The following is a 10,914-nucleotide window of genomic DNA, read 5'->3' on the forward strand; positions in this document are numbered from 1 at the left end:
CAGCTCCCTCAGCCTCTCCTCATAGGACAGATGATCCAGTCCCCTCCTCATCCTCATAACCCTCCGCTGGACTCTCTCCAGTAGCTCTTCATCTTTCTTGAACTGGGGAGCCCAGAACTGGACACAGGACTCCAGATGAGGCCTCACCAGGGCAGAGCAGAGGGGCAGGAGAACCTCCCTCGTCCTGCTGACCACACTCTTCTTGATGCACCCCAGGATCCACGAAGATCCACGAAAAGGCTTGTATTTTAAGGAAACACCATCTTTTCCAGAGGTCTCCGAGGCCGGCGGCTGGCGCAGAGAGCCGTGCAGCGGCAGTAACGGCTCACGCTGACGCTGTCCTCTGCAGCAGTCTGAACGTTCAGAGCAGGCTCGGTTGTAACCGCCCTGGGCAAGCAGGAGGCAGAGCGTTGTTATGGTGGTGTCTCGAGCAGGCGCTGCTGCTGACTGGTTTCGGAAGCTCCGAAGTGGCAAATGGAAGGAAAACCAAGGTGCCAGCTGAAGGAACGCGTGGGCTGGTGCAGGAGGCTGCTGTCACCTTGCGCTGGACAGGCACAGCCCGGGGACGGCTGCACGGTGAGCAGATGCCACTAGATGGGGTGGAATGACCGCCCGGGGCTGGTCCTGCGTGGCCGTGGGGCGGGGGATCCCTCCCTTCCACGCTCCGAGTCTTGGGGTACCCCTCACCTGTGCAGTGGGTCCCTTCTTCCTGCCTTACCTGCTGCTGCCCTGTGGGAGATGGGGGTAGGAGGGGTGGCCAGCTGAGATAATGATGAAAGAAACTTAAAATACAGCCCACACTCCTATTTCTGGCGTTGACATTAGCTCCTTCGCATGCACTAAAATAATTAATCTACTATTAATAACGAGCAAGCTGTCAAATGCGTGATCTGTTCGATTTGGATTCAATCATCCTGTCAGCAGCGTAAGGGGTGTTGAAAGTGTTACTGGGGAAACCTGGGAGGGAGATGCGCGAGGCTGATGCTCGGAGCTTTGTGCGGGGAAATCTTCTCAGCTACGGAACGTGGCTGCTTTCGGGTCGCTCCAAAAGCGATGCGAAAGGCGTTCCGAAGCAGCTCTTGGAACGCTGAGTTTTATACTGCTGGTGGCAAAGGATGCACGGCCAAACTTTATTTCTCAGTTGATTCGAAGATCCGGTAAGAAAAACCTAACAGTACAATGTACACTGCTCAGCAGGGATTCTTTATTGCGGCGCCGGGCACACAGGGGATCTCTCCTCCAAACGTGCGCGCCAGACACCCTGTTGCTTCAGGTTAAATACAATCACACAGGTAATTATTCATTATATTTCTAGGAACTAATTAGCATATGTAAATATCTTTCACGCATGTCTGTTAGTATCTTTGGGTGGTCTTCGGGGGTCCCAAGATGAAGGCCCATCCTCTTCATCACGCTGTTCACTGATTGACATTTGTTTCTGCGCAAACTCAGTTCTAGCATCACGTATATCATGTCCTTCAGGTTGTTTTGCTCCAGTCTTGTTGCTCTCTTGGTGCCTCCTGATCTCTGGAGCTTGGCGCATTTGCCCTCCCAAGGCTGAGCTGTCTGGAGTAGAGTTATTTAGGAGTCTCTTTTATCCCACAATTATCCCAATTATTTGCTGAAAATCAAGACCACTTTTGTTTCACTTAATTATTTTGTCTAACGACTAAGTGATAGCTTGTGCCCATGTCCTTCCACTACATTCCTTAATGAGAAAACAGGGATTAGTGTAACAGTTATATTGTTAGATCACTATGCATGCAGAAATACAAGTTACAGTACTAAAGACTACTAAAAACTAGAAAATATTAAGGCTTTTTATTATAGTTTCACATTTCTTACAATCCCCTCTATCACAGTCCTTGCCAAGGTCTGTATTTTGACACACAATATTTTGCGGGAGCTTTGCTCGGAAATTTCTTGTTTTGGAGGAGAAAGCTGTTAAGCACAAAGAAAACCGTTGCTGCAGCCACGTTGTCCTGTTACAAAGGTCAATCAAAAGGGCAGAAAGACTTTGCGAGGGAGGATATCTGTCCTTGCCGGTGCTGTGGGAAGGTGGCAGGGTGGTAACGACTCGTCCCCAGTCTGTGACTTGTTTTTTTTGTGTGGCTTGGCTGCCCTCGAGGTCGCTGGCTGAGCTGACTGCTGCCTTGTGCCTCCCAGCAGAATTCAAGGGCAGGGTGAAGGCTGTGCTGCTCCTCCTGGCTTGAAGTCTTGACTAGTCATCACCCCTGTGCAGCCAACACAACCGTACTGCACCTTCTCCGGTGTTAATTAGCTACATCTTTAATTACTCAAATGCTATTATTACCTCCTTTGATGGGCGCCACAGATAGCTTTGAAGATTGAAACCTAATGAGCGAGAATGAGCTCTGCGAGCTGCCCTGGGTTCACGCTTGGAAGGAAAGCGAGCCTGGCTGCGGGCTGGGGCTGACCTCCTGCAGCCTCTTCGCTTGGTGGGGGGGCAGCGTGGGGGCCCGCGGAGCAGCTCAGCGTGCCCGTCCAGCTCCGTTTCCCAGCCCAGGCCTAGCAGTGCTTCTCCACCCGCAGAGCTGCACTGGGTGCCACTCAATCGCATTCCTCTGAAGTTGTTCTGCAGGTCTCTGCGTCTTCTTCACATATTTACTCTCGCACAGAGTACCGGCAGTGTTTACTCTGCAAAGATTCCCCTAAGACTCAGCTAAGGACGCAATTTACTCGGCTAACAAGGGCTGGCATTTATTGTGGGTATCTCTGTGTGCTTGTCGTTCTTCAGTCTCCGCTGACATTCTGTGGGAAGCGTTAAAGCAAACAGCAGCAGGCAGTCGCCTGAACCAAGGCTCCTCCGTGAAAGCTGAGCGAGGCCGCCTGCTCGATGTCGGCCGGAGCCGGCTCCCACCCGACTGCTGTCAGCGAGGATGGAGGAGCCTTTCTGAAGGAAGTGGGCTTTGGGGAAAAATTTTCATCTTTGGAAATTCAGCTTTTTTTCCTTTGCCGTGCATGTATGACTTGTGTTATGTCTCCCTTGAGCTTTGCACTGATTGCAGCTAACGTTTCCCGAGAGCGGGTAAGGAAATAGCCCTGTGGCGTAACTCCAAGCTTCTAGCAGGCAAGCTTTTGGGGGAGGTTAGCCCTGAATTTTTTTTATTGCCCAGTAATAGAGCAATTTACTGAGCTAGAGCAATTTAGAAAGCAGGGGCTCTAAACCCCAGGGCATCTCGAGGTCTCGCTCTTGCTGTCGGCAGCAGGAGTGTTTGCTCTGTGCTCAGAGCTGCCCACTCGCCTCACGGTTGGGATGCTCAAACCTGGTGCTGAGGAGAGCTCGGTTATACACAGAAACAAAGTAACCAAAGGCATGATAATTCGCGTGATTAAGGCTTTTCTTCATTTAAACAGGGTTCAGGTCCTTCTCGTTCCTGCCAGTCCTTCTGTCGGCTGGCAGGATCAAACCCTGCTCCAGCATGATGCATCACGCTGTTCTGTGAGGGCTTGTCGCCCGCTGGTGAGAGCAGCTCTTCAGTCCTTCCGTTCTGAGGCTCGTCTCTGCCAGTTCTGGTTCACGGAGCTGGAAGCCGGCAGGATTTCAACGCTTCCAGTCAGCAGCTGCTCCCTGGAAAAGAGCTGGTGAGCAGTGGATGCCCCGCTCCGTGAGCAAGCCTGGCGTCAGGGGAGGCTCTCAGTCAGCATGCGTGTCCCTTAGTGCCGTAGCAAGCCAGCATTTGTCAGGAATACCAAACTAAATTCATGTTTACCTTTTGAGGTAACAAATTCCTACCACAGTGGGCTGAAGTCTGCAGTTAACGCTGCCCGATCTTCCTGCCAGCTCTGAATCGTCAGAGTTTCCTACTGGCAAAAGGTGAAGGCTCTGGACTCTGTTGCCTGTGTTGCTTGGATGTTCTTGGCATTAATTGGCTGCAGCCTCTGCTGAGTAATGAAAAGCAGAAGAATAATATGCAGGCTCAACCCTGAAATCGTAGACACAGCGAGCTGGAGTAGAGCTGTTCTTGAACTGGGGCTGTTCCAAAGCCAGCAGTCTGAAGTGGGTCGAGATAAGGCGCAGAAGTTCAGGACCCCAATCTTCTCCCGGGTCGTGTTCTGCCCCTCCGTGCCTGCGGCAGTCAATCACTGTTAAGGATATAAGTACCAGAAGCCTGCAGGATTAGCTGAACTCTTCCTGGTGAAGTTAGTGGGGTTTTACTGCCTGCCTCGCTCTGCTTGCCAAGTGCTTTGCAAAAAAAAGAAAACACGAAGGTGCCTGCACTCTGCTGCTGTGAGAAGTGTTCTGGCTGACCCCAGGCTGCGCGCCGGGCAGGCTGCCAGGGAGCAGGGGAGGAAAAAGCCAGTTCGGAGCAGCCTGTTTGCTTTTGGACCTGGCAGCTCCCGTGCGTGCTTCACCCTTGCGTGCTGACACGCTCCGACCTGCTACAGCTGTTCTCAGCCCGGCTTCTCGGCTGGGGCCTGTCAGTCTCCAGACCCCCCTGTGCTGCCCGGTGGAAGCCGTTTGCAGAGAGGAATCAAAGGCCCGGCCAGAAAACCTGGCTATCGGGGGGCCAGCGCAGGCTGGCTGAGGTGGGGGTCAGCTTCTGCTTCAAAGCTGTGGCAGAACATCTCTGCCAAGCAATGGTGCCGAGGGCAGAGCGCGGGGCTCGGTGCTGCTGCCCTGTCCTGGCTGTACGATGGGGGGGCAGAACGGGCTGCAGGGGCAGGCGCTGACCTGGGATGGACAAACCTGGGGTTCTGGTGCTGCCCTGTCCCCGTCGGATGGTGCTGAGTGTGTAACGGGGAGGTGGGAATTCAGCCCACAAATGGGGCTGGGAGCGGAGAACGGCTGCTGCCGGATCCCTGGGATAGGCTCAGCTTTAGTGCTTATTTTTGCTTCTAATGGCCTTTCTCACAGGGAGCTCTTCTCTATTTCCCGCTCCCTTTCGTGGTCTCCTCTCTCCTGCCAACCCTGGTGACTGCAGAGTGTATGGGATGTTCTGTGGCAGCGTGGCGTGGGCAGTGCTGGCCGGGGGTGGTCCACGATGGCTCCATCCCCCCCAGCCGTGCCCGCGGTGACGGCCTGCGAGTGGTGCTGAGGGGCTGGCTGACTCTTGAGAGTTTGCAGAAATAAGCTTTAGCTTGCCCAAAGGAATTAAAACAGGAGTCTTTGGTGCTTGGAGAGGCTGCATTCATGGCACAGTGTGAGCAATTCCAAGCACTAGTCCTGGCAGGCAGGAGCATCCCTCACGACGCCATGGCAGCGGGTGGACCGCTGGCACGTGGCAAAGCCTGTGCTGGCGGAGCAGGGGGGGTTGGTGCGTGGGGACAAGGCTGGGAGCAGCGTCTGAGGGCTTTGAGGGTGACAAAAACCACCCTGAACCTTTCTGCTTCAGGCAAAAGCGTTCACCTTGCTGGGGAGGGCAGGGGATGTGAAGAACGGCCGGTGTCTGTGACAGCTCGGCAGCGTCCGCGTCCCAAGGACGGGGCTTCATCCTTCCCTAGAAACAGGGCAGATGTTTATGTGTAGACGTCCCCATCAGCGCTGGTGGCCATCCTCCTTCGGGCAGGACCTGCCCCGGCAGCCTCCACAGCGTAGAATTAAGGATCTCTCCCAACGAGCTGCTCTGTGCTTCCCAGAAATAGCGTTTGTCTCCAGTGTCTGTCCTGATTGATGTTGAGTTCAGACTCTGTTAAAAATAATCCCCCCGCGTGCTAAAATTATATTGTCTCTGATTATAGTCAGCTTCGTGGATGAAGCCTGTAAAAAGGGGGAGTGAAAGGGTGCCTGGGCGGTGATGGGGAACAACAGTTGTTTGTGGTAGGGAAGAAGTTTGTCCTTTGCCTTGGCCAGAGCCACCAGTCGGGGGACAGCGTTGGCGTGGTTGGATCGCCCCGAGTCAGCTGCCGGGGAAAGGCAGCGGGCTGATTCCCAGTTTGCCCCAGCAAAGAATTCACGTGAGCTCCCCGAGACTGGGCGGGCAAGAGTTAAACACCTCATTTAACCTAGGGCTGGGATGAGAACTCCTGAACTGGTGAGCAAGGAGTTGCAGCTGGTAGTGGAGAAGCTGCCTCCTGCCCCACAGCTCGGCTGCTCTGGAGCTTTGGATACCTGGGTTTATTTTTCAGATACCGTGAGCTGCTCTTGTTGTTTTATTAGGGAAAAAACTAGAGCCTGTAAAATAGAATTCCCCAGGATAGGAGGCTAATCCTTTTATTTCTACACATTTCTGGATGATTAAATGGCTGGATTATTTAAGTAGTGATTTGTTACGAGATTGCATCATCAAGGAGATCTAAGGCATAAATATTAGCTCTGGGCTTTTGGCTCTTGACTGTTGAAAGGGGTAGAAGGTGTTCTGCAGACAAAAGCCAGAGAAATTAAATTAAATGAGCATGTGGAGCAGCGGGTCACGGCGAAGCCCCCGAACCCGTGTTGGCTCGCAGAGCTTTAACCTTTACGGAGAACACACAGAGTAAGTAAGCTCAGCTCTGCCTAGTAAATCTTCTGTCCTGCTGCGTTTCGACGTGAGCTAGCCCTGCTGCTGCCCTGGGGAGGGTTTCTGACCCCTCCGTCAGCCTCTTGGGCTTGGCTGAACCTTGCCCTTGGTCTGCTCCGAGTCCTGGCAGTGTTTGTGCAGCGTCGGGAGCGCAGGACCCCCAAACGCCTCCGGGACCCCTGTGCCCGGGGGTATAAATACAGTGGGAGCGGCTAGCGAGGGCGTTGGAGACGCTCTGGAGAAGGGCAGCTGCCTGGAGCACCCTGCCTGGGAGAGATGAAGGGAGGAAGACCTCCCATGCTGTGCTTCATCACTTACTGGCAGTCCTCCCGACACACGAATTCCCCAGGACAGGCACGGGAAGGGTCTTCTGGTGCTTCTGGAAGGGCACAGCTCTTGCAGGTTGATGCCCACGCCTGGTGAGAGCTGTGACAGCAAAGGTGGCCAGGGTGACGGGCATCGGCTGTGGGTCACCCAGCCCAACCCCCTGCCCAAGCAGGGTCACCCACAGCAGGCTGCACAGCACCGTGGCCAGGCAGGGCTGGAATATCTCCAGAGAAGGAGACTCCACAGCCTCCCTGGGCAGCCTGGGCCAGGGCTCCGTCACCCTCAGAGGGAAGAAGTTCTTTTTCCTTCCTCATCTTCAGACGGAACTTCCTCTGGCAGGGCTGGGCATTTCTTCTTCTGCATGTGATGTGCTAAAACAAGCTGGTGTGAGTATGTTTGGGGCTGTTGGGTGGAGGGGTGGTAGGTGGCTGGCAGGGTGGGCCCTCTGCAAGGGTCGGGGTTGCCGAGGTTTAGACGTTGGAATGAAGCAATGCAAGGAAGAAAAAATAAATCTGCAATAATGCAAGTATTTTAAACATAACACTGATATTAAAGTTAGTATGAGCAGGAAGGGTGTTCTGCCGTGGACTTGGAACTGGAGCAGCGCTGGGAAGCAGAACTCCGCCGCCGCTTCCAGAAATTCAGTGGATAAATAAGACAAAGTAAATATTTACTTGAGCTCGGGCTATCCGAATGCGTTATTGCTTTGGGAATTCTGAGCTCTGGTACGTTAATGCTCTCAGCTGTTGGGTTGATGAACCCTCCGACCGCGGGGCTGGAGCCCGGCAGGGTGGGGAGCTGCCCCTCGCCCCCCCAGCCCGCTCCCCCCGCCGCCTCCCCTTCGAGCACCGATCCTGCTCTTTAACCAACTCAACCTCCCACGCAAATCAGATTCCAAAATAAGAAGTAATTAACGTTATCAAATTGACATGACCGTTTATAATAAAATGTCAACGCCGCCTTTGCAAACAAGGCAGCGCCGCTCTTTGCGGAGCCGGGGGGAGGCCGGCGCGGGAGGAAAAGGCAGCGAGACCCGGAGGGGAGCGAAGGATCCGGGGCTGGGGCTGGGGCTGCTCCTCGCCCGCTGCCGGCCGGAGGGGCTAGGGGTGGGATGCTTCCCGTAGAGCAGAAGCCTTCGTCTTATTCCGGGCGACGCTTACGGACAGTTTCGTCTTTGGACAACGTTTCAGCGGAAAAGAGGGGTTTAGCTGATGGTAATTCCAGAGGCATGAAGAGGTCGAGCAGCGGCGTTAGGATCTGAGCCTGGAGCTCCACCTTCCTCTCAAGGTCTGGGCTTGACGCCTCTGGGTTTCCACCTTCCTCTCAAGGTCTGGGCTTGATGCCTCTGGGCTTCCACCTGCCTCTCAAGGTCCGGGTTTGATGCCTCTGGGCTTCCACCTGCCTCTCAAGGTCTGGGCTCGACGCCTCTGGGTTTCCACCTTCCTCTCAAGGTCCGGGCTGGACGCCTCTGGGTTTCCACCTTCCTCTCAAGGTCCTGGCTGGACGCTTCTGGGTTTCCACCTTCCTCTCAAGGTCCGGGCTGGACGCTTCTGGGTTTCCACCTTCCTCTCAAGGTCTGGGCTTGATGCCTCTGGGTTTCCACCTTCCCCTCAAGGTCTGGGCTTGACGCCCCTGGGCTTCCACCTTCCTCTTAAGGTCCGGGCTGGACGCCTCCGCTTTTATAAAGAGGAAAAAAAAAGCGATGGATTAGAAAAACGCAGCTCTGGATCTGGAGCGGAGGTGCGTGCCCAGTAAAAATGTGAAAGATTTGCAAACTGGGAAGATCCTTTAAAAAAAAAAAAAAAAAATAATCCAGTGTATTTAGAAAAAAAAAAAGTGTTTTCTGTCACATGTGGGAAGAAAATGGCTTCTCAGGTTGCGCTGGCGACAGTGTTGTCTATTTTCTTGTCACTCAAGAAGTGAAGTTACTGATTTCCCCCCGGTGGCCTCGCGGGCAGAGGTTAATGGCTCCCCGCTCTGGGGCTGCGGCATCGCAGCCATTGCAGCTCCAGCGCATCGAACGCGGTGGGGCAGCAGGGACCGGGGCCCGGGCTCTTCGCTTTCGGGGTGCTGGGTGATGGTTCCAGGTCAAAGGCAGGGAGACCTGACAGGGCTGGGGGTGCGGAGCAGGAGCCCTGCCCGGGGGGGACACATCTGAGCTGGGGGGACAGGCGTCTCCCACGTGATTTGGGTCACAATTCTGCAAGGAATTATTGCCATAATGGAAAATATCCATTTTATCTGCATGGGTGTTTCTGTGGATATGGCTTTTATTTTTTTTTTTAACTGCAATTCAACATTTCTGGCAGATTTGGCCATCAAAAAGCAAGCGTTCCGATCGAGCGCTCCATGGGCCGGCAGCTCAGAGGCGGCTGCCCCAGGGGTGGGTACGTCGGCAATTAAAAGCTTTCACGCTCTGATGATCTAGGTGCAAACAAAGTATGATTTTTTTCTTTTCTAATTCTTTTTCTGAGGGTTGCTATTTGAAGTCCGGCCGTTGAAGAAGATGCTAAGGGGATTTGTGGCCTTTCTTTCCAACGCACCTCTTGGCAACGACAACCAGGATAAATTTCAGATTGAAGGATGGTTTCTTAGAATTGGGGAAAAAAGGGGAGGGAGGGGGTGAATGGGCAGCGGGGACGTGGAACCACTTGAAAATACATTTTTGGTTCAATCAAAACCAACCCCAAACCCACGCGCTCATCTCCTCAGTGGAAATAATCACGTTGGGTCTACGATCTTCATCTTTTATGTCACACCCATCTGGAAAAGTAATTCAGGGGCAATCACGCGCGCTGCAGCCAAGCTGTCCAACCCCAGCGAGGCAGCGATTCCGCCGCGCCGCAGCCCGCCAGCCCTTCGTCACACGCCTCCTTGGAACAATATTGACTTTACAACACCTACGCTCCGTTCCCTAACAGGACAGTTGCTAAGTGCTGGGAAAACAAGCATCGCGTGCTCCGCGGGGCTCCGGCAAGGTTTGCAATCAAGCGCTCGCTAATAACCGCTTAAATACTCACCCCGAGCTTGTCCTTGCTGTTTGCTTTAGGACGCGGTGTTTTTCCCTCCCCTCCGTATTAATTCTACGCCAGCGACGGTCGGAGCTGGAGGTCACGCAAAGTAAATGCAGGTGGTGGGGTTGGTTGGTTTTTTGGTTTTTTTTTTTCCTCTTTCCCAGGGTTGACTCTTGGGGTTGAGTTTGCCTTTCTCCGGTGGCGGAGTGGATGCGGCTCCGAAAGCGTCGCCGTGTTTTCTGAGCTTGGGTAATCCGCCCTGGACGTGGCTCCTCCTTCCCTCCTGGCAGGTTCTCCAAACCGAACGGAGCAAATGAAGGGCGGTAGGAGAAAGAAGAGCTTCTTTAGCAGGAAGAGGGGGAATCCACACCAAATTACAGCCCCCAGCGTCAGCAGAAGCTGGGAGCGGTAGCTTGTGAGAAGCTGGGGAGTGAAACAGAAGAACCAGGTGGATGCTCGTCCCTGCCCCAGCCCGGGGCAGCAGCTTTCCTTCGTGGCCCCCCGTCTCTTCCCAGGGAAGCCGGGGGTTGATGCTGCTGCCTGTTGGTTTCTCGCTTCGCTGGAAGCCGCTCTCTGACCTCCACGTGTCTGCAGCCTGCGCCTTCGGGGCTGCGGCCGTGCCGTGGCCGTTCCACAGGGACGGCTGTAGGAGAGCTGCAGTGGGTGAGTTATCCTCACGGGAGCACGGCCCCCTTCTCTGGTGACTGCTCTGGATCTGGGGGACACCTCTGTTACAGAGCTGCATCCCTGGATTGGGGGGACACCTCCGTTAGAGCTGCATCCCTGGATTGGGGGGGCACCTCCGTTAGAGCTGCATCCCTGGATTGGGGGGACACCTCCGTTAGAGCTGCATCCTGGGTTTAGGGGGCACACCTCTGTTGTAGAGCTGCATCCCTGGATTGGGGGGAACACCTCTGTTACAGAGCTGCATCCCTGGACTGGGGGGACACCTCCATTATTGAGCTGCATCCCTGGATTGGGGGGGACACCTCTATTGTAGATCTGCATCCCTGGATTGGGGGGACACCTCCATTACTGAGATGCATCCCTGGATTGGGGGGCACACCTCTGTTCTAGAGCTGCCTCCCTGGACTGGGGGGGCACACCTCCAT

Source organism: Opisthocomus hoazin, chromosome 10, assembly GCF_030867145.1.
Source record: "Opisthocomus hoazin isolate bOpiHoa1 chromosome 10, bOpiHoa1.hap1, whole genome shotgun sequence".
NCBI classification, from domain to species: domain Eukaryota; kingdom Metazoa; phylum Chordata; class Aves; order Opisthocomiformes; family Opisthocomidae; genus Opisthocomus; species Opisthocomus hoazin.